At 34.1% G+C, this 25857-nt stretch overlaps 1 protein-coding gene across 2 annotated transcripts in view; it reads left to right on the top strand.

The window, feature by feature from the left end:
• The first annotated feature begins 9993 nt into the window (after positions 1-9993).
• Positions 9994-25857, top strand: part of LOC143224718 (uncharacterized) — a 90298-nt gene continuing 74434 nt past the window's right edge. For both annotated transcript variants that reach the window (XM_076452954.1, XM_076452951.1), the window contains exon 1: positions 9994-10134. The gene's annotated coding sequence lies outside the window, so the exon portion shown is untranslated. The remainder of the gene's footprint in view (positions 10135-25857) is intronic.

Below are 25857 nucleotides of genomic sequence, written 5' to 3'. Positions count from 1 at the left end.
TCCTAATCTTCTTTAAAAAAAAAAAAAAGTCACTTGACCTCAAAGTTCCCTCTAACTAACTGATATGAACGTATAAAGTAAAAACATAGAATAGGCAAGATGACATATAAAAAAAATAGTTTAGTGTTCCAGAGTAACTAACTATGGTTCACTTATTAAATTATTCTTAATATATAGTAGCATATACTTGAAATTAATTTATCTTTAGAATTAACTGACAAATATTTTTAACTGTGTTTAATGCAATCTGGAGTTTATTACGCCAGGGTATATTTTTTATGAACTCGATGTTTCGTTATTACAGCTTTATCAGTAGCTATCGATATCGTACTAATTAGTGAACATATAGGATATCAAAAACTCCTGATAAAGCTGTAATATCAAAATAATAAGCAAATAAAGATATATCCAGGGTACATAGGTCGTTATTCTATTTATATCAGAATTAACTTGTACCAAGTTACACTAATTGAGAAAGTATAAAACAGGTCAGACACAAACTAGTGTCCTAGATTAAGAGAGTTTGTTTCTCTGTTTTGAATTTTGGGCAAAGCTACTTAAGGGCTATCTGCGCTAACCGTCCCAAATTTAGCAGTGTAAGACTAGAGGGAAGGCAGATACTCATCACCGCCCACCGTCAACTCTTGGGCTACTCTTTTACCAACAAATAGTAGGATTGACCGTAACTATATAACGCTCCCACGGCTGAAAGGGCGCACATGTTTGGTGCGACGGAAATTCGAACCCGCGGTCCTTAGAACGCCTCAATCTACCTGGCCATGCCGGGCTAGATTTTAATTATACAAAGAATTATTTAATTTATTATTTTTTATTAATTAATTATTTATTAATTAAAATTAAAATTAAAAATTAATTATTTAATAAAGAATTTAATTATACAAATTATACAAAGAGGAACAACTAAAGATTATAAGATTTTGAAATTTGAGACATTTCTCTTAATCACTGACATGAAAACAAGCGCGGTTAGATACGTGACATCGGATAAAAATAAATGATTTTTTTTTTCTTGTTGGTGCACTTTCAAGTTTAACATATATCATCTATCAGGTGTTTTAGTACTTATATATCATAAAATGATTTTACTTTCTGAACCTCGTACTCCAAAATTAAACTTCAAAACATGGTTTATGATAAATATTCAGAACACAATCAAGTCAATGTTATATTTATATATAAGCCACAAAAGCTGGAATCTAACATTTCGAAAAATATGCTTTAGTGACATAGTTACATAGTGACATCTGTTGGTGTCAATACACAATACTTATGACGTCAACATTTCGAAAATTTATGGTGTAATTATTTTTATCGCATGTACTTGTGTATTTTGTTTATTTGTTAAATGAAGCTAGTTTGTTCATCTTTACAGATAAAGCCATGAAAACTTCATATGCATATTTAAGCCAAAATGAAGGCTTATAATATAAAGAAGTGACTACAGTGCTCCATGCGGTGCAAAAAAGTTAAAAATACCTAATAGCAGGTTTTCCATAGCATGCCATGAGGAAGTACAAATCTCTGTAAATAAATGTGGCTACTTGTTACAGTTCAGTCATGACTTCTTGTTTGAATAAATGCGACTAATTTTTACAGTTCAGTCATGATCTTGTTTGAATAAATGTGACTACTTGTTACATTTCAGTCATGTGTTCTTGTTTAAATAAATACGACTGTTACAGTTCATTCATGTGTTCTTATTTAAAGAAATGTGACTAATTGTTACAGTTTAAACATTTGTTCTTGTTTAAATAAATAAGGCTAGTAGTTATAGTTCAATCATGAGTTCTTGTTTAAATAAATGTGGCTAATTTTTACAGTTTAAATATTCGTTCTTGTTTAAATAAATGCAGCTAATTTTTACAGTTTAAATATTCGTTCTTGTTTAAATAAATATGGCTAATTTTTACAGTTTAAATATTCGTTCTTGTTTAAATAAATGCAGCTAATTTTTACAGTTTAAATATTCGTTCTTGTTTAAATAAATGCAGCTAATTTTTACAGTTTAAATATTTGTTCTTGTTTAAATAAATATGGCTAATTTTTACAGTTTAAATATTCGTTCTTGTTTAAATAAATGCAGCTAATTTTTACAGTTTAAATATTCGTTCTTGTTTAAATAAATGCAGCTAATTTTTACAGTTTAAATATTCGTTCTTGTTTAAATAAATGCAGCTAATTTTTACAGTTTAAATATTCGTTCTTGTTTAAATAAATGTGGCTAATTTTTACAGTTTAAATATTCGTTCTTGTTTAAATAAATGTGGCTAGATGTCATAGTTTTATCATGTGTTTTTGTTTAAATCAATATAGATAACTGCAACAGTTCTATCATTTGTAGGTTCATAAAATTGATAATGTTGTTATTTGCAGGTTGTTGTTTTTTCCTGAACTGGTGATTAAAGTTTTAAAATATGTGTTTTTTCTGTAGAGCGAATTACTAGGGGGGAGGCAGATAGGCCATTTGGCACTAGCCTTAAACTCAAAGGAAGCCTTAACCTTACATACCCATTTTTTTGCACTTGATAAGTTTTGCGACTTGTTTTATGCACAGGAAAGGGTTAGAAAAGCATTTATTAAATATTAAATAACTTTGATAAATATATATTTGAAATATAAAACAATCAAACACTGTTTCACTTTTCGTTTGGGCTAATGATTCTTATATTTTGTTTTTACGTGCCATTTTTTTATTATAGCCAGGAGCCTCTATAAACTTTTGAGAGCTGTACTAATGAGACAAGGAAGTTATAATTTTAAAAGATTTTTAAACGTACGAGATTGTTTCGGAAGTTAAAATCGTTATTATGAAGACATTTCTCTCTATTTGTCTTTGTGATATTTGGTTGACCTAGGCCTTTTTAAGTTACTTATTAGTGAACGACTGGTTTTGAATACTTAGGTCTTAAAACAATTTTACATTTTATAATTTAAAAATCAAACTACGCAGTATGACGAGAGGTAATATCAAATATTTTATTAAATAAATCCAGTTTAGAAACCATACTTCACCCTATATTCGCATTATGTATAGTTTATCTGCATCTCAAAGTTAAATGAAGGCCTAATTAACTCTGTCCTGTGCGCTGTTTTCACTAACTTTCACTTCCTGAAAGGATATTTTATTAAATAACAAATTAGAACATACTTCATGTAACACATGTGACTCGCTCAGCGACGATATTGTCTCTCAGATAATTCTAGTATTGTTAAAATTACTTTTTATAGTCGGGGTAAATTAACGAAGTTGTTATATTTTGATTGCATTTGTCAGTGAATGTTCCTGTTACTTCTAGAACATTTATTAAAGAATATTTAATAGATGCGTTACCTGTTGAATAACAGAGTAATCTAGAGCAGGGTTTCCCAAACGTTTTAGACCAGTGGAGCTTCACATCAGAAAGAAAAAACATTCTGGAGCTTTAATAAAAAATACACTAAAAATAGAAACAATCGGCCACTAGCACCAGATAAAGTTTACTTCAAGCTTTTAGAATATAAGTTTATTTAAAATATCAATATTTAAAGAAAAATATTTACTTCTACTTACTTGTTCAAAATTTCTGCTTGCAAAGTTTAGATCAGTAAAAGTACAGTGTACTTATTTATTTATTAATGGTTCGGATGGGTTTGCTTTTATTCACAAAGTAGTTCAATATTTGAAGTTATGGTTGTTACCTGTAAGCGCAAATCATCTTTAATATTTAACCCGTTTCTAAATTTGGTATCTGTATCTGTATACAGTGAAAATGTTTGCTCACAAACGTATGTTGTTGGAAGACGCATAAAAAAATTTCAAAGCTTTGTTACTTATTTCAGTGTATTCTATGGTCATTTGAATCAAAAATTTCTTCCTGCTGAAATTTTGTTTTTAGGGTGTCATCAGTTGAAATTTCTATAAGCTGTTCTTTCTCTTTCAATCACTGATGTTTTAGGCCTGGCATGGCCAAGCGTGTTAAGGCGTGCGACTTGTAATCTGACGGTCGCGGGTTCGCATCCCCGTCGCGCCAAACATGCTCGCCCTCCCAACCGTGGGGGCGTTATAATGTTACGGTCAATCCCACTATTCGTTGGTAAAAGAGTAGCCCAAGAGTTGGCGGTGGGTGGTGATGACTAACTGCCTTCCCCTAGTCTTACACTGCTAAATTAGGGACGGCTAGCACAGATAGCCCTCTAGTTGCTTTGTGCGAAATTAAAACAAACAAACAAACAAACTTTCTCTTTCAAAGGCAAATCGTTGGTCAACAAAGGGACTTTGAATCCACAGTAATTGTTCTGAGTGAGGAGTTGTACAAAAATCAGATATGTGCTGCAAGACTGAAACTTTTGCATCTTCACTTAAGGAAATTTCTTTCATAAGAAAAAACCACTGAGATTTTCGAAGCAATCAAGTTCTTCCTTAACCTGTTCAGTGCCGTAGACGAGATAACTCGTCCAACCCGATTGGTAACACAGTGCCACGGACGAGTTAATTCGTTCTCAATAATACCTAACTTCAACGCTAGATGTCAGCACCATACATGCATTTGACCTACTTACAAATTGTTTCACTTTCGATCCAAAATGGCGTCACGAAAAAAGTTACAAAATGAAGAAGCATTAGAGTTGTATTGTAGCAGCTGAAATACTTGGCAGTCAACAGTTTAAGTATACATTCACCCCAAAGTTTTAGCTTATGTTTTAGCGCTTCCATTCTAGTCTGAGCTTTGAAGTACGTTATCCTGGTACCCTGCATTTAGATAGGCAAATACGTTCGAAAGGTAAGTCATTTTCTGTATTCAGCATTTGTCCCTTAATTTGTATACAAATTCAAAATGGCATTCATATAAAACAGAAACCTATCTCCTCACCCAGTTCATAAATCCAAGTAAACACTTTTCCCCGAGAAAGCCATCGGACTTCAGTATAAAACAACAAATGTTTATAAAAAACTTCCCATATTCTCACAGAGTAAACTGAAGATCTTCATGTTGAGTGATCTTGATTTTATAAAATTAACTATTTTTATGACATCACCCAATACCTCTTTTAAATCTTCTGGCATTCGTTTCATTGCAAATGCATGACGATGAAGACAGCAGTGGATACTCTCAATGTCCGGGTTTTTCTTTTTTATGTGTGTCACTGCGCCTGAATATTTTCCAATCACAGCTGCAGCACCATCAGTGCAACTACTTGAGCAAAGCTGCCATTGGATCTCATGTTCTTCCATAAATAAATCGATCAGTTTTAATATTTCTTTACCTGTTGTTTGAGTAAGCCAAGGTTTGCAAATTAGCATGTCTTCTTCAAAACTAGTTTCGTGAATACATCGAACAAACATAAGCAACATCGCATAACCTGCGACATCTGTTGATTCATCCATTTGAAACATTGTGATGCAATTAACTGTGTTTCATTTTCAAAGTATATTTATATGAAGTATAAGTAATTATATTTATGACAATTATAATTGGTAATTATTAGGTTAGGTTAGATTCGTTGTAGTTTAATTATGCAAACGTGATGCTAATGAGCTCTATGACGTCATACGCCAGCATGACGTCATGTTTCATTTCGTTCGAGATTTAGCCGCTAAGCCAGATCTCGCTTTTAAAAGACAGTTGGCATCACTACCGAGAGTTGACCGATGTTTCATACGAAAATTACTCGGCTATCCTGCATCTCCAGTGACGCATACGATCTAAAGATGGTGCCATATCTACTATCAACTAGTGGCGCCACTGTCGAGGTTAATTGAAATTGTATTAACACTTTCACCTCCCCTAAGCTAAATAAAATCGTCTGGCGTTAGGCAGAATAGTATTAAAATGCCCAATAGATGATAAACGTGTTATATTAAAGAAATATTTTACATTTTGTACAGCGTATTCTGATTCAATTTTATAGTTTTAGGAAAAAATATTAACATTCTAAAATTTCCTAGCGGAGCCCCAGATAACTATAGTGGATCCCATGGGCTCCACGGAGCATAGTTTGAAAAAACTATGGTCTAGAGATAACCTAACGTAGATTTATAGTATTCGTGTTGTTTATCACTAGCAAAAGTTTTATTTAAGACGAATTTATAAATGTCATGAAAATACTGAAAACTTGTAAAATATTACATTTTTATAGCATAACTAATTGTAATTGTAATTTACACTAAATAGGGTAGTGTTGACATTACATTGCGTATTTATATTGAATATAATAAATGATGAAATGTAATTTTAAACATTAAAAAATAATATCAATCGAGCAGCATACTTTGACCTTAATCTTGGGACATTTGAACATAAATCACACTTCCTGACAAAGAAGTAGTGAGAATATAGCTATTTTGGTAATATTACTATGAAGAAAACAGTTTGAATATTAAACCCACGAAATAAAGCAGATATACTGGCTAGGTGTGTGCGTGTATGTTTTCTTATGACAAATACACGTCAAGCTGTCTTCTGTGTCCACCGAGGAGAATCCAAGCTCTAATTTGAGTGTTGTAAATGCGAAGGTTTATCGCTGTTCCACGACGGAGAGTGAGCTAGGTACGTCATATAACGTTCACAGCTCAAACTTGTACTTTTTAAAAATTTTCACTCACAATTAAGGTTAAAACAGTTTTAAAGAAAAGTATAATATTCATAATCTAATTTTAAATGCTTCATGATTCGCACCTTTTGTTAAGAAACATCGGGTTAAGTTTTAAAAAACTTAACGAACAAACAAACCCTACACATACTGTTAATCTCTTAGATCTGAACGAACTATATGTACCTACTCTCTCAACTCTCTCGCTGCTAATTTATAGTTCATGATTCGGGATTAATAGTAATACAACTATTTATTGGCATTTTTTTTCTACCATATTATTACGTTTCTTTCGAACTGATGATTTATAAAAATAAGCTAATATAAGGTTTTTAATGTCTATGGAAATTGTGAATAAAAAATACCTTGTTAATGATAAATCTCTGAATATGGACGATGTATTTGTTTAGCATGAGATATTATTGACAACTGGTACCAACACACTGGTTCTAGCATGAGATATTATTGACAACTGGTACCAACACACTGGTTCTAGCATGAGATATTATTGACAACTGGTACCAACACACTGGTTCTAGCATGAGATATTATTGACAACTGGTACCAACACACTGGTTCTAGCATGAGATATTATTGACAACTGGTACCAACACACTGGTTCTAGCATGAGATATTATTGACAACTGGTACCAACACACTGGTTCTAGCATGAGATATTATTGACAACTGGTACCAACACACTGGTTCTAGCATGAGATATTATTGACAACTGGTACCAACACACTGGTTCTAGCATGAGATATTATTGCTAATTGACAACACACTGGTTCTAGAGCGCACCTTTTAAACACATTTTTATACAAGTTAACATGACTCAGCTTGCTAAAAACAGAGAGGTAATAACAGTTAAGATAAGAAGTTACTATTTTGGATTGGTAGTAATTTATTGTGGAATTCGTTTCATTACTGACGTCAGGGTTATAGCAAGTTGATATAGATGTAAATATCTGTAAAATTACATTCATTTAAACGTAGTATCATTTAAAGAAATCATTAAAGTAAGATGATTTCACAAACTGTGTGATGTTTATTTTAGTGACCAGAAAGGATAGGCTAAATTATCTGAAGGTAAGAATAATATATAATTTACTTAAGCTGAAAAGCCTTCGGATGCTCACATGAGTTTAACACATTTTCAAAAGACAAAAACGTTTATGTAAAAATTACATAATTTGAACAAGCGTGTTAAATTACACTAAAGTGTTTACGACGTTGTGAGTTTTAATAATTTGAACAACTGATACAGTGAGGCGTAGAAAAATTCTAAATTTCTGCACTCGTAAAAACAACAATAACAAAATCTCTGAGGCTACAAAGTATTGAATTGTATTAAAACTACAATTAATGAATATTATACTCAGTCGTGTTAATTTTGTATAGCAGCGACCCATTTCTACCAGTTTTTGTTGTTGTTTTTTACCAATCACCGGAGTTTCATGCATTATTTTTGTTGTTACATATTTTATCTCATCTCGGAATGAAGTCCCCACTGGCCCTCTATCGATCTATTTTTGTTTGATCAATTTTAAATGTTTTAATTTAGATATTCGCTAGAGGGCACATGATGTTGTGATCTGGATATTAGTACAATGAGTAGTTTTGTTTGTTTTCTGAATTTCGCACAAAGCTACTCTAGGGCTAACTGTGCTAGCTGTCCCTAATTTATCAGTGTAAGACTAGAGGGAAGGCAGCTAGTCATCACCACCCACCGCCAACTCTTGGGCTACTCTTTTACCAACGAATAGTGGGATTTACCGCCCCCACGGCTGGGAGGGCGAGCATGTTTGGGGACACCGGGATTCTAACCCGCGACCCTCGGATTACGAGTCGAACGCCTTAACACGCTTGTCCATGCCGGGCCACAGTGAGTAGAAGGCGAGTTTGATATAAATACGAGCAGAATAAAGCAACAAAAATTTCAATCATGAATAAGCAATAAGTAATTTAGTTTAATGTTAGTGGTGAGAGTTGTCGCGACCATTCGGTGACTTGATCGATTAGCAAGGAAATGGCCTGGCATGGCCTAGCGCGTGAGGCGTGCGACTCGTAATCCGAGGATCGCGGGTTCGCGCCCGCATCGCGCCAAATATGCTCGCCCTCCCAGCCGTGGGGGCGTTATAATGTGACGGTCAATCCCACTATTCGTTGGCAAAAGAGTAGCCCAAGAGTTGGCGGTGGGTGGTGATGACTAGCTGCCTTCCTTCTAGTCTTACACTGCTAAATTAGGGACGGCTAGCACAGATAGCCCTCGAGTAGCTTTGTGCGAAATTCCAAAACAAGCAAGGACATTTTAAGAGTAAATTCTATATTCGTGAGTTATTCAGACCATTAGTCTCAGAGTTTCTGGTTAACTTTTGTTTTTGGACTTAGTCTACAACTTACGTTAATGTGATCATAACTTGTAGCAAACGTTACAGGAACAATAAACTGATTCGTTCCCGTTAGTTGGAATGTCCAACAATCACCATAACCCACCTGTTGTCAAATAATCCCAGGGTAAATCAACCAAAAATAACAACATTCTCAATTACTAAACAATCACTTTGTGTCACGTGATGGTTGGTCCTGCGTGGCCAGGTGGATAAAGCACTCGACTTATAATCTGAAGGTCGCGGGTTCTCCCTTTTATCCTGGGGATGTTATAATGTTACGGTCGTTGGTAAAAGAGTAGCCCCAGATTTAGCAGTGGGTGGTGATGACTAGCTGCCTTCCCTCTAGCCTTACACTGCTAAATGAGGGACGGCTAGCGCATATAGCACTAGTGTAGCTTTGCGCGAAATTCAAACCACACCACTTGATGGTTAGGGCGCTCAGCTCCCACTCTGTGGGTTACAGGATTGAAACTTAGCGCCAGACATGTTCGTTCTTTCAAACGCTCAAGTTTTAGGATGTGACAGTCAATACCGTTATCTGTTGGTAAATAGAAGCCTAGAAGTTTAGTTGCCTATGATAGGTTCAAAATTAGGGATGGCGGTAGAAGCCTTATTGGTTTTGCCATATAACAAAGAAAACCACCTAATGTTGAAAACTTTGACCTGTTTATATTACAAAGTAACCACGGTGACTGTTCGATATTATTAAAAAAATTACTTCGATTTACGTTTCTTTTTTTACAAGTGAATATATTGAAATATTACAAATGTTATTGATTAGGTGATTGTCTAGGTGTATATGGACCATAAAATTTTCTAGTTTTAATATAAAAGTAAACACATTAAAATCGAATGAAAGTAGAAAGTTCCCACATTTCTTTCACAGAGACTACAACAATAATTTTGTACTGAATACAAGTTTCATATTTTAAAAGAAGCAACTTGTTTAATAAATATGTACTGTGACGTCAACATTTTATTGTTCACGAGTAGAAAGAAAGTCGGTGATTGTTTCATTGGTTTGAAGTGAACGTAAACTATTCGGTTTTATTTTGCAAGTTCTAACGACAAATGTCTTTTCGACGTATCCATGTAATTAAATCTGATATAAGATTAGCATAATCTGTTGTTTTTTACAGTTAAAATAAAGGTAAGTAACTATGTATATTTCTGTGATTTTTAGGCTTAACGTAATAACGCGATGCTTGTACCATTATATGATGTTATGTTAATGAACCTAAACACCAATGATTAATAATTATTTTCAGTTCTCATTGATGTCGTACACAGTAAAGTAGGTTCGTTTGGGTTGAGAAAATATTTTATGTAGAGGAGCGAATAACGACCTTCTTCGATCATCGTCAGGTTCACAAAGAAAGAAAGAGGTAACTGGTGGCCGGAAGCTGACCACATGTTTGAAAGGGGTTGTGTAACTGAGTATCGGAATGTAGAGGGCGGTGCTAGATGTTTGAATATATAATTTTATATTATTTATTTTATTATTTTTAATATAGGTATGAAGGAGTTCCTTTGTACTGATTTATTTTGGGCTTAAGTTGTTGTATAAGTAAGGCTTCTTTAATTTTGCGTTTGTTTATGTTTGTTTATTTAGTATTTGTGTGTTTTCCATGGTTATGTTGTGTTTATTTGATTTGCAGTGTTCCAAAACGTGTGAATATTTTTCTCTACAAGTGGGTATTCTTGACGTCACTGATACGCAGTAAAGTATTTAGCCTTATAATGACGCACGGAGACCGGTCTTCTGAAAGACGTTTTTCTAAAATACTTATGTACAAAATTGCTTTTGGGTGACAAATATTACTTACATTTTATAGTAACACTTACATGGTCCTTAAAACAATAAATAATATATCATTGCTGCGTTTTATTTACATATTACTACTGGGGCCCACTAGAGTACTCTACCCAGAAAATGGGTGGTTTCATCTCCACCCTCCCAAATTGTTTGTAGTTTGATATTGTAATGGGCAAAAATAAAATTGCTTAGCGTGATGCAGTGTAAAAGAAGGTAATTTGTAGGGTAAACCGATGTGGCTGTTTATTCATTTGATATGTCATAAAGTTTTCCACAACTATTTCTAAGGTAACTGCTCGAAACCTGAATTAGATTTGTTACCCGCTTTTTGAATTAATAATGTCTTCGGTCTCTGTTGTCATACGACAGGTTGATGTAGTTTATATCGGTTGCTTGTTTAAAAGACGTACTGTGTATGTTATGTCAAATGTATTAAAAAAAACAAGAAGGTTTTCACTGTGTTTCATATCATTAACTGGTAATGGAAGGGCTTAAGGTGTTGAGTGATGGGTTACGACAGGACTAGATATAACAGATATAGTTGACGTTTGTTATATATTCTATAATTTCAGTCATAAAATCTTGTAATTGTAATTGTTCTTTCATTCCTTTGACACTGCGGTTGTTTAATTCGCTCAGAAAATAAGAGCATTAGTTTGGTTCCTCTAAACGATAACTAAAGTCAATTCCAACGAAATAAAAAAATACAATTATAACAATAAATAAGTGTTGTTCAAATAAATACATGACAAAGTTTGGCACAAAATTGAAATGAAGAATGCACTTCACAAAGCTACTCTAATCTAGTTCACGCCAAAATAGTTGTTGTTTGTGAAATTTGATATCATAAATAGCTTCTTAATAACTACAATGATTTTATTTATTTGTTAATTTATTTCTTCACCAAAACGTGAATTTCAGAAAAAAAAAATTAGTGTAGAAGGTAATCTATTCCTTGAGTCATAATTCACGGCTTATCAATACTTCGTGTAAGAGTGAAGGAGATAAATCAATTAGGCCTAATAGTAATACAGTTGTACCTCGGTTCTCGAACGAGTCCCTTCTCGAACAATTCGGTTTTGGAACTAATTGTTTGAGAAAAAAATATCTCGGTTGTTGAACATAAACTCGGTTCCCGAACCAAGTTGTCGTGGCCCGAACTCCCGAAATAATCCGACTGATGACCTGGACGACCCTTCGACCATTTTCGGCCCACGTCAAGCTTGCTCAAAACATTTTACCCTCACCTGTCGCTCAGTCTACACCCTCTCTAAAATCTGCTGTGAACGTTCTCGTTTTTATTTTTGTTTTTCTAAATATTTTGATTAAATAAGTCACCATGGGGTCAAAGAAGGATAATGAAAGCAGCAAACCAAAAGTTGTTAGAGCTACAATACAGGTGAAAAAAAATCTCATAGCGAAGTATGAGAGTGATGTTCGCGTGTTTAACCTTGCTACACAGTTTGATATGGCAAAGTCTACAGTCTGCAACATACTGAAAAATAAAGGGGTCATCAAAGGAGCTGATGTTGCAAAAGGAGTGACTGTGCTTACGAAACAAAGACCACAAACAATAGAAGAAGTAGAAAAACTTGTTGATTAAAACAGTTAGCTGGTGATAGCATTTCTGAGACCATCATTTGTGAGAAAGCAAAACAGTCGCATGCTGACCTCCTGAAAAACACCTCTGGAACGAGTGCTGATACAAGTAATACCTTTAAGACTAGTAGGGGGTGGTTTGAAAAGTTTAGGAAGAGAAGTGGCATACATAGTGTGGTGAGACGTGGGGAGGGTGCCAGTTCTAACAACATTTTAAAATGCAGGCAGAAACAAACCTCATTAGACAAGTATTTAGTGAGAAATAGGTACAGTGAGTCTTAAGCAGGTTGTAGCGGTGCAAAGAGACAGAAAAGAGAAAGAACCCCAGAAGGAGAGTTACATGACGTTTTTATGGAAGGTGACTCCCCTTCCAAACAATAATAACCCTCCTACTCTCCACGTTTCTCACCACCTTTCACTTATGCCATCAGCTCTCCTCAGCACAGGTAAAGTACAGTTAAGTTTTCATTTATTGTTTTTTATTGTGTTTATAGTTTTTGTGGTTGACTTTATGCATGTAAGTATTATTATAAAGGTATAAATAAGCATATTTTTTACTTAAAATGCTTCATAATGCGTAATTTTTGGAGATCTGTAACGGATTAATTTAATTTACAGTATTTCTGATGGGAAAAATTGATTCGGTTTTCGAACAGCCTTCTGGAACGGATTAAGTTCGAGAACTGAGGTACCACTGTATAATGTTGGAGTGTACGTACTTTGTGTTCTTCGTATATTCTGGTTAAGAAGTTAGCACACAGGATCACCTATAAAAGTTGTAATGTTTTCAAATGAGACCCAGAACTCGAGCGCTTTCTAATAGTTGACTGTCATAAAACATGCTTCTTTATTTACTACTAATAACCTAAAATACATTTGATCATATACGTACGTTATTCTTTTGGTACAAATAAGTAGAAATATATCGGGAGTTTTTCAAATATTTTTGTTATCGTTATTTAAATATTTTGTGTTCAGTCCGATATTTTTTAGAAAATATTGACACTCGATAAGACTCTTCGTGTGTCGTTAGGGTTAACGTGGGATAAGACTCTTCGTGTGTCGTTAGGGTTAACGTGGGATAAGACTCTTCGTGTGTCGTGAGGGTTAACGTGGTAGGGCTGTAATTTCGGGAATTGATGATTTGTGGCCTGTTGCTCATTAACACTTTACAAACTTTGCGGTCATGAGTTGCGTCATAACAATGACGATCGAATCCCAATATTTGATCAGACAAGAGTATTCCAAGGGTTGGCGGTGGGCGCTATTGATTAGTTGTCACCCCTTTAGTCTATTAATTAAATTTGGTATGGCTACGCGCAGTTAGCGCTTTGAGTAGATTTCTCTAAAATGCTGAAATAAACCAACCGCTAAAGCGTTTTTGTTTGGAACGACGCCAGACAGCTTCAGGTTACATTTAACAGAATCTTATCAGCTGTTGCTTTCAGCATGTGAAACTTATTCGATATCAAACAACTGCAAATTATAATGATAACACCATGATATGATTAATTTTAACAACAGGATATGAATGTGTTAATAGCTTTAACAACATGACATAAATGTGGTAATAGTTATTTTAACAGCATGATATTAATGTGTTAATTACAATATTAACATCATAATATGTGTTGTACTAACAGTTTTAACAGTATGATATAGGTATGTTAATAGTAATTTTCATAACGTGATACAAGCGTGGTAGTCGCTATTTTAATAGCATGATGTTAATGAATTATGACAATTTTAACAGCATGATATGAGATAATCACACATGGTCATTTGGTAATACAGACTTTGCAGTTGAGCCAATGATCAGAACACACTTATCAATAGGATCTATAACCATTTCTGACATGTCAATGTGGCCTAATGAGGATGTATAACCATTTCTGACATGTCAATGTGGCCTAATGAGGATGTATAACCATTTCTGACATGTCAATGCCTAATGAGGATCTATAACCATTTCTGACATGTCAATGTGGCCTAATGAGGATGTATAACCATTTCTGACATGTCAATGTGGCCTAATGAGGATGTATAACCATTTCTGACATGTCAATGTGGCCTAATGAGGATGTATAACCATTTCTGACATGTCAATGTGGCCTAATGAGGATGTATAACCATTTCTGACATGTCAATGTGGCCTAATGAGGATGTATAACCATTTCTGACATGTCAATGTGGCCTAATGAGGATGTATAACCATTTCTGACATGTCAATGTGGCCTAATGAGGATGTATAACCATTTATGACATGTCAATGTGGCCTAATGAGGAAGTATAACCATTTATGACATGTCAATGTGGCGTAATGAGGATGTATAACCATTTATGACATGTCAATGAGTGAGTCAACAAGTTCCTGGAATATTATCCCTCACCTCTCCGTCAGAATTTCTTTCCTACTTGGAAGAGAATCACATGGTGCTAAACATTGCCCTATATTACGTATTAGGTTCAAATCCTGTGTGGCTTTCATAGTGTCCTATCGTAACTTATAAAGGTCATTATGGCCCAGACCAGAATGCCATCATCACCATACGTGTGTCCCGCCAAATATTTCACACCGCATCATAAATCGTGATTTGTAAATACTTGATATCTATAAATTATCAGTTCAATCTTAAAAAAAAATGAATAACTTCAAAAATACTATTAGGGAAGTACCTGTGTAGGGATGGTTTGGGTTTATTCACTAAAATAGTATTTTGAATATTTTAAGAGGCCGTCAGAACTCTACAACACTACAGAGTTGCCTTTTCTAACAATATCTGTGTAAGAAGTTCTAGAAATGTCCGCAAATATCACAGAAAAAGTTTGAATTTCTTGTTGATACTTTTCATTACATAACTCAAAACCAGTGGTATGAACCGAGTTCACTGACTGACATAGTTTCAAAGTAGAGCATCTGCTTTTATAAATATTAACTAGTAGTAATTAAAAGTCACATTTCTAGTGTAAACCATGTTATCTGTAAGAAAGTACAGTGTAAAACAGGGATTACTAGCCAATAACAGATAAACATTACAGTTGAATCCTCATTGTATTTGTTACCAACCTTCCAGTGTCTATTGAGACACTGCAATCAAATAAAACAAGTTAATGTAGGGATGGCTAATATCAGTGTAAACAGGTATGACATTTATATCCCAATATATACTCTTCAAAAAAAGAAACGCAAAAGACAAAATTTGAGACATATTGTTAACAAGTTTATTCCGGGTAGTTCTGTATGACATGTGTGAAACATTGCACATTCACTGCTGAACATCCAAAGTCTGCAAAGGCGAAGTCCACGCTCACTAGTTGACGTTTAACGTCACTCAACGTCAATAACGAGTATGCCCCCCCCCGTGAGCATTAATAACTGCTTGGCATCTCCTGCCCATGGAAGCGATGAGATGACGAATCACATCCTGTGGAATGGCTGTCTACTCAGCCTGCAAAGATGCTGCAAGCTGAGGTAGAGTCTGCGGTTGAGGTTATCGCCGTCTTAGACGTCGGTCTAACTCGTCCCAAAGATGTTCGATGGGGTTTAAATCTGGTGATTTGGAGGGCCAGGGAAGAACGTTGACGTTGTGGTGTCTCAAGAAGACAGTGGTGAGTCGGGCTGTGTGAGGACGGGCGTTGTCATGTTGAAAAACTTTGTTGACGTTCACCATGATGGGTTGCACATGGGGCTTAAGAATCTCGTCGACGGTTGCGTACGGTCTGATCGGAAATCCTACGCAGCTTTGGTATGGTTGAGGCAGTAGACGTCGCAGTGATTGTTCTATTCCGAAAGTGACGTAACCGGATGTAGCGATCTTGTGCGGGCGTGGTCACATGAGCTCTGCCAGATTGTGGACGGTCACAAGTTGATCCATGTTGTTGGTGACGATTCCATAGCCTTGTGATGGTGCTTGGGTGGACATTCACAGCTCTGGCAACATCTGATCGAGATTCGCCTGCTTCCAAGGACCAATGGCGTTGTTGCGTTGTGCTTCAGTCAGTCTTGGCGTAACTGTATTGCGTGTCGGTGGCTTAACACTGAGCAATGGAAACCGAGAACCCGTCACTTTTATAGGGATTTTGCACATGTTGCAGGTGCAGAACATGCAGATCTCTCAAACAAATTTATTGGACAAGAATGCGTTTTGGCAAAAAATCCGATGTTTTCCTCCGTTTTCAAAGTGCACAACATTTATTGTCATTTTGGTCTGACAATCAGTGCCTTAACACGTGTAACATCACATACTCTGAGCTTGTAACGTTATTACATATATTTCTCTTTAAAATAACAAAAATATCCCTTTTACATTTCTTGTTTTGAAGAGTATATATAACACGCAAGAGTTAACGTATAGAAATATTCAATGACAGTCGAGTTTAAATTATTCCGTTTTTGTCTGTTAACATTCTACTACACTGTGTGCCATCTTGTTTGCATTTACTCCTTATTGTATCAATTATTATGTAGCTAAGATTCATGTTATTACACACAAATGTTAAATATACCTGATCTTTCACATCCCCCAAAGAAAAAACAACTGGGTTATGTCACGGAGACGTGTTGGTCCATTCCTACTAATCCAAGGGCCCGGCATGGCCAAGTGTGTTGAGGCGTAATCCAAGGGTCGCGGGTTCGAATCCCGGTCGCACCAAACATGCTCGCCCTTTCAGCCGTGGGGGCGTTATAATGTGACGGTCAATCCCATTATTCGTTGGTAAAATAGTAGCCCAAAAGTTGACGGTGGGTGGTGATGACTAGCTGCCTTCCCTCTAGTCTTACACTGCTAAATTATGAACGGCTAGCGCAGATAGCCCTCGAGTAGCTTTGCGCGAAATTCAAAAACAAACAAACAAATACTAATCCATCTGTCTAGAAATATGTTACTTTCCCACAACAAATCTGCAAGAGATCGGAAGAAAAGTATTTTATTTTACTCGTTCGTCAAGTTAAGTAAAAATTGTCGGTTTTCTATCTATAAACTACTGTTTAAAATGGGTCAGATAGTTTATGAACACCCTCTACACCAGGGGTGGGCAACTTATTTTTCATAGTGGCCACAATTGTGCCTAATGAAAACAACGTTGGCCATACTATTAAAAACACAAAATTGAAAGATGTTAGTTTAATCTAAATAATTACATTTCAACTAACCTTCAATGTGAAAATTGTTGGGAGTTTTCATCAACAAGTTTCGTGAAATTTAGCTTAATATCTCTCAATAAGCATCTTAGCTCTGCCTCTAAATTTATGTCAGTGAGCCAAGATCTTTATGTAGATTTGACAATCTAGCGTAGAAATATTGACTCACACACCCATGTGGATTCGAATTTGGAAAATGATTTTGAAATTGCTATCTTTAAATTTGGAAGACTCATTTATCAGAACAGTGAACCACATCTCTCTAATAGAACATTTTTGTTTACCTTTTATGTGTTCTATACTTTGCAGGGTAAGCATATCATCTTCAAATCCAACGACAAAAAAAATGTAATTTCCTTACTGATATTTCCTAAGTCAAATTGAAATGGATTATGCAAAAATTCAAATATTAATTTCAAATTTTTTAATTTGGAAAAACGTGATTCAAATTTTTAAGATTTTTGATCCAGTTTACACAGAGATCATCTTCAGCATCAGATAAATCACAGTCATTATTTTATAGAAAAGTATTCAACTCTGCAAAATTCATCAAATCATTCTTTGTAATTGTTCCACAAGGAGATTTAGCTTTAATTGAAATGTATAAATAAACTGTGATTGCTCACTTATTATTTTACCTCTTCCCTAAAGCTTTGTATTCAAATTATTCAAATGAGCCATCATGTCACCATGACAAAGTTTCACTTTCAGGGAAATTTTCAATCTTACCTTTTTCAACAAGATACTCTTCTATTTGAGGAAATAAGGAAGTGAATCGTTCCAAGACGTTTGCTCTATGTAACCATCTTACATCTGCAAAATCAATAAGGTCATCAAATGTACAGTCAATGCTTTTCTTCAAAGACTTAACAAACTGTTGATGGATGAGAGAACTTCCACTTCTAATATAATTCACAATTTTTACAATAATGTCCATCATACTTTTCAAGTCATCACTTTTAGACATCTGAGCACATAAATTTTCATGATACAAAATACAATGGAAAGATGGTAGCGTGGACTTCACATTACTTTGAATTAAATGCTGCCTTAGAAGAGAAACAAATCCTAATTTCTCCCCAGTCATTGCAGGAGCGTTATTTGTTGTGACAGAAACCAGTTCTTTGTGACAGAAACCGGTTCTTTTTTAAAGTCCAGATTGAATTACTTTGACATTTCAATATATTTTTCAAAGATGTTTTTTCCACATGTTTGATCTCGTAATCCACAAAGGCCAACCACTTCTTCACTTACTTGAAGAACTGAAGTTACATATTGAACCCAAAATATCAACTGTGCAGTGTCACTAACATCTGTTGACTCATCTAGTATTAAAGAAAAATACAAACAGTCTTTTAGTTGTTCAAACAACTGATTTTCTGTGTCTTTCTCTAACTAACAGTCTACAGACAATTGTTCTTCGACTTAATTGAAAATTATTTATCTTTTGAAGAATATTTTATTTTTGAATCACAATTCACCAACAGAGTTTCTATGATCACAATCAATATTTCTTTTACTAGTTCAGCATCAGAAAATTTATTTTTTTGAGTTAGAAACCAAGATACTTTATAGCTGGCTAACGTAACTAGTTCTATCAATGGTAAAAATCCTTTTAGGCTTCCCTTTTACTCGTGAAGTTGTGCTTTCAGACGGCTAACTTCATTCATATGATTCTTTGCTATCAACTGGAAAGTTTACATCAAATTTATTGTGAAAATGGTTAAAGTGTTGCTTAAAGTTGTATACTTTATTCTTAAAAACATTGTTACACAAAAGACACGCAGGTTTATTATTTGCTTCAATCATTGCAAATTTCAACTTTCATGAAATTCTCATTTCACGTTTTTCCAGTCACGAGTCACTCTCTTCTCGTCAGTAATGCCAAAATTAATTAAATTGTCTTTATTTTCTGAGTGTTCACCAGCATCTGGATTCTTACATTTTCAAATTATCCACTTATCCATACTATGGAATTAAAAACAAAATATATTTAAACACTTGAAAGTTGCACAATAAAAATATGTTTGCAAGCACATGTGAAACAACGCACACTGGATAACAAACATCTAAACCAGACTGACATTACAAAATGGGTGGAGTCTGTGGCAGCGATGAAGCGTGCGACATTAGCGATGACATGAGGCAGTGTTGATTACCAAACTTGCAATAAAAAAATAAATGATGGAAAAGTTGATTCCTAAACTTGAGCTGACCACTATTGTGCTGTCCACTGACCACATGTGGCCAGGGCCGATGGAGTTCTCCCACCCATGCTCTACAACGTTAGCCACTCGAGTTTCAATCGAGATATATTATCTTGACACCATTGAAGCATGCTTCTGTCGTCATCTGACATAAAGGCCAATCTTATGGAACCAGTTTCGTACCTTTCATTATCCTCCAGGACCAGCTGAAGTCCAGCTGATGCTTAGAAATCTTCTTACATCGTTTTCGACACTTCTACGATGTATACAAAAGTTTGATACATAACACTTACTAACGTGGTGTTCTCACTTTACTAAACGTGTACTGTGTATACAGAAGTTTGATACATAACACTTACTAACGTGGTGTTCTCACTTTACTAAACGTGTACTGTGTATACAGAAGTTTGATACATAACACTTACTGACGTGGTGTTCTCACTTTACTAAACGTGTACTGTGTATACAGAAGTTTGATACATAACACTTACTGACGTGGTGTTCTCACTTTACTAAACGTGTTGTGTATACAGAAGTTTGATACATAACACTTACTGACGTGGTGTTCTCACTTTACTAAACTTGTACTGTGTATACAGAAGTTTGATACATAACACTTACTGACGTGGTGTTCTCACTTTACTAAACTTGTTGTGTATACAGAAGTTTGATACATAACACTTACTGACGTGGTGTTCTCACTTTACTAAACGTGTACTGTGTATACAGAAGTTTGATACATAACACTTACTGACGTGGTGTTCTCACTTTACTAAACTTGTTGTGTATACAGAAGTTTGATACATAACACTTACTGACGTGGTGTTCTCACTTTACTAAACTTGTACTGTGTATACAGAAGTTTGATACATAACACTTACTGACGTGGTGTTCTCACTTTACTAAACTTGTTGTGTATACAGAAGTTTGATACATAACACTTACTAACGTGGTGTTCTCACTTTACTAAACTTGTACTGTGGATACAGATGTTTGATACATAACACTTACTAACGTGGTGTTCTCACTTTACTAAACTTGTACTGTGTATACAGAAGTTTGATTTTTACTAAACTTGTACTGTGTATACAGAAGTTTGATACATAACACTTACTAACGTGGTGTTCACACTTTACTAAACGTGTACTGTGTATACAGAAGTTTGATACATAACACTTACTAACGTGGTGTTCTCACTTTACTAAACTTGTACTGTGTATACAGAAGTTTGATACATAACACTTACTAACGTGGTGTTCTCACTTTACTAAACATGTGTATAAAGAAGTTTGATGCTAACACTTACTAACGTGGTGTTCTCATACTAAACATGTACTGTGTATAAAGAAGTTTGATACATAACACTTACTAACGTGGTGTTCTCACTTTACTAAACATGTACTGTGTATACAGAAGTTTGATACATAACACTTACTGACGTGGTGTTCACACTTTACTAAACTTGTACTGTGTATAAAGAGGTTTGATACATAACACTTACTAACGTGGTGTTCACACTTTACTAAACTTGTACTGTGTATAAAGAAGTTTGATACATAACACGTCGAAGGATATTGTTTAAGATATGTAATCGATGTAAAATTAACACATTAGCTCATGCTCAGCCAGCCTTAACGTCCTTACAGTAATGCATGTGCTTACTTTTGTGAGGAAGAATTGCTGCCTGCTGGTACAGACTAATAAAACTTAAAAATTCGTGGTTTTGGCAGCGGAAATGGGTCAGAAGAGAAATTATTTATTTTTGGGAAGACGGGAGCACGCTGTTCAGTAAAGTTTGTCACCCAGGTAGTAATATAGAGAGCGTGGAAGGCTCCCAAGGTCGGTTGTGGTGTTTTTAATACAAACCTTTTTTTCTCGTCGGTTATCTTACACAGCACAGAATCGTTTAAGTGCTGTGGTTTCGCCTATATTTAGCAGGTCCAGTTTGGCTTTCTGCCATAAGGTTAAAACATGGAATATTTTGTCTGGTCCACAGCAACAGTTGATTTAGCTGAAGAAAATTTAGTGAAGTTACTTACCTTGACTGTAATCAACCCATTCGTGTTACTGTAACCTATACATATGATCCAGCTAAATATTATATTTATATCGAGTTACAGAGAGTTTCTATAACCTGTACGTTTGATTTAACTATATATTATATTTATATCGAGTTATCGAGAGTTTCTATAACCTGTACCTTTGATTTAACTATATATTATATTTATATCTTAAGAGTTTCTATAACCTGTATTTGATTTAACTATATTATATTTATATCGAGTTACCGAGAGTTTCTATAACCTGACGTTTGACAACTAGATATTTCTTACCGAGAGTTTCTAACCTGTACGTTTGACTTAACTGTATATTATATTTATATCGAGTTACCGAGAGCTTCTATAACCTGTACCTTTGATTTAACTGTATATTATATTTATATCGAGTTACCGAGAGTTTCTATAACCTGTACCTTTGATTTAACTGTATATTATATTTATATCGAGTTACCGAGAGCTTCTATAACCTGTACCTTTGATTTAACTGTATATTATATTTATATCGAGTTACCGAGAGCTTCTATAACCTGTACCTTTGATTTAACTGTATATTATATTTATATCGAGTTACCGAGAGCTTCTATAACCTGTACCTTTGATTTAACTGTATATTATATTTATATCGAGTTACCGAGAGCTTCTATAACCTGTACCTTTGATTTAACTGTATATTATATTTATATCGAGTTACCGAGAGCTTCTATAACCTGTACCTTTGATTTAACTGTATATTATATTTATATCGAGTTACCGAGAGTTTCTATAACCTATACCTTTGATTTAACTGTATATTATATTTATATCGAGTTTCCGAGAGTTTCTATAACCTGTACATTTGATTTAACTATATATTAGACTTACGGTAAGATGTGTGGATATTTATTACATAATAACAAGCCACACTGAGTTACGTCCAAATGTCTCAATATTTACACGTCATAACAAGCCACGCTGACTTACGGTCAAATGTCTCAATATTTATTACATAATAACAAGCCACACTGACTTACGGTCAAATGTCTCAATATTTATTACATAACAACAAGCCACACTGACTTACGGTCAAATGTCTCAATATTTATACGTCATAACAAGCCACACAGACTTACGGTCAAATGTCTCAATATTTATACGTCATAACAAGCCACACTGACTTACCGTTAAATCTCATCAAGAAAACACGTACATGGTGAAGGTGGTGTGTGGGAACCTTTAGTAATGAGCTATTTACAGTCAGAACTGGGTATGAAGTCTTCCCCCGACCTATTTTTGTGGCTCTATATCATACAGTAGATTTGCTGTCGTTCTAACTTGGCTGGAAAAAGTCGATATAATAAAAACAGCTCGTTTTATTCGGCAACCGAGTCATTAAAAATATTTATTTTAATGTTCAGAGTCAACCTGTGACTGTGTCTCTATCAGAAAGTGCGATTTATCTCAGTCTATATGATATTATCTTATAATGTAGATAGTTTATCTTAATGAACTAGTATGACAGGAAGATACTACATTTCTAATTTAGATAGTTTATCATAATGAACTAGTATGACAGGAAGATACTACATTTCTAATTTAGATAGTTTATCATAATGAATTAGTATGACAGGAAGATACTACATTTCTAATGCAGATAGTTTATCTTAATGAACTAGTATGACAGGAAGATACTACATTTCTAATGTAGATAGTTTATCATAATGAACTAGTATGACAGGAAGATACTACATTTCTAATGTAGATAGTTTATCATAATGAACTAGTATGACAGGAAGATACTACATTTCTAATGTAGATAGTTTATCTTAATGAACTAGTATGACAGGAAGATACTACATTTCTAATGCAGGTAGTTTATCTTAATGAACTGGTATGACAGGAAGATACTACATTATAATATAGATAGCTTATCATGATGAACTGGTATGACAGGAAGATACTACATTATAATGTAGATAGTTTATCTTAATGAACTAGTATGACAGGAAGATACTACATTTCTAATGTAGATAGTTCATCATAATGAACTAGTATGACAGGAAGATACTACATTTCTAATATAGATAGTTTATCTTAATGAACTAGTATGACAGGAAGATACTACATTTCTAATGTAGATAGTTCATCATAATGAACTAGTATGACAGGAAGATACTACATTTCTAATGTAGATAGTTCATCATAATGAACTAGTATGACAGGAAGATACTACATTTCTAATGTAGATAGTTTATCTTAATGAACTAGTATGACAGGAAGATACTACATTTCTAATGTAGGTAGTTTATCTTAATAAACTAGTATGACAGGAAGATACTACATTTCTAATGTAGATAGTTTATCTTAATGAACTAGTATGACAGGAAGATACTACATTTCTAATGTAGATAGTTTATCTTAATGAACTAGTATGACAGGAAGATACTACATTTCTAATGTAGATAGTTTATCTTAATGAACTAGTATGACAGGAAGATACTACATTTCTAATGTAGGTAGTTTATCATAATGAACTGGTATGACAGGAAGATACTACATTATAATATAGATAGTTTATCATAATGAACTGGTATGACAGGAAGATACTACATTATAATGTAGATAGTTTATCTTAATGAACTAGTATGACAGGAAGATACTACATTTCTAATGTAGATAGTTCATCATAATGAACTAGTATGACAGGAAGATACTACATTTCTAATGTAGATAGTTTATCTTAATGAACTAGTATGACAGGAAGATACTACATTTCTAATGCAGGTAGTTTATCTTAATGAACTGGTATGACAGGAAGATACTACATTATAATATATATAGTTTATCATGATGAACTGGTATGACAGGAAGATACTACATTATAATGTAGATAGTTTATCTTAATGAACTAGTATGACAGCAAGATACTACATTTCTAATGTAGATAGTTCATCATAATGAACTAGTATGACAGGAAGATACTACATTTCTAATGTAGATAGTTTATCTTAATGAACTAGTATGACAGGAAGATACTACATTTCTAATGTAGATAGTTTATCATAATGAACTAGTATGACAGGAAGATACTACATTTCTAATGTAGATAGTTTATCATAATGAACTAGTATGACAGGAAGATACTACATTTCTAATGTAGATAGTTCATCATAATGAACTAGTATGACAGGAAGATACTACATTTCTAATGTAGATAGTTTATCTTAATGAACTAGTATGACAGGAAGATACTACATTTCTAATGTAGATAGTTTATCTTAATGAACTAGTATGACAGGAAGATACTACATTTCTAATGTAGATAGTTTATCTTAATGAACTAGTATGACAGGAAGATACTACATTTCTAATGTAGATAGTTTATCTTAATGAACTAGTATGACAGGAAGATACTACATTTCTAATGTAGATAGTTTATCTTAATGAACTGGTATGACAGGAAGATACTACATTATAATGTAGATAGTTTATCTTAATGAACTAGTATGACAGCAAGATACTACATTTCTAATGTAGATAGTTCATCATAATGAACTAGTATGACAGGAAGATACTACATTTCTAATATAGATAGTTTATCTTAATGAACTAGTATGACAGGAAGATACTACATTTCTAATGTAGATAGTTCATCATAATGAACTAGTATGACAGGAAGATACTACATTTCTAATGTAGATAGTTCATCATAATGAACTAGTATGACAGGAAGATACTACATTTCTAATGTAGATAGTTCATCATAATGAACTAGTATGACAGGAAGATACTACATTTCTAATGTAGATAGTTTATCTTAATGAACTAGTATGACAGGAAGATACTACATTTCTAATGTAGGTAGTTTATCTTAATAAACTAGTATGACAGGAAGATACTACATTTCTAATGTAGATAGTTTATCTTAATGAACTAGTATGACAGGAAGATACTACATTTCTAATGTAGATAGTTTATCTTAATGAACTAGTATGACAGGAAGATACTACATTTCTAATGTAGATAGTTTATCTTAATGAACTAGTATGACAGGAAGATACTACATTTCTAATGT

This window comes from Tachypleus tridentatus, chromosome 9 (genome assembly GCF_004210375.1).
Source record: "Tachypleus tridentatus isolate NWPU-2018 chromosome 9, ASM421037v1, whole genome shotgun sequence".
Lineage (NCBI taxonomy): Eukaryota > Metazoa > Arthropoda > Merostomata > Xiphosura > Limulidae > Tachypleus > Tachypleus tridentatus.
The sequence above is the reverse complement of the archived record's forward strand: the minus strand, read 5'-3'. Positions and strand labels throughout refer to the sequence as shown.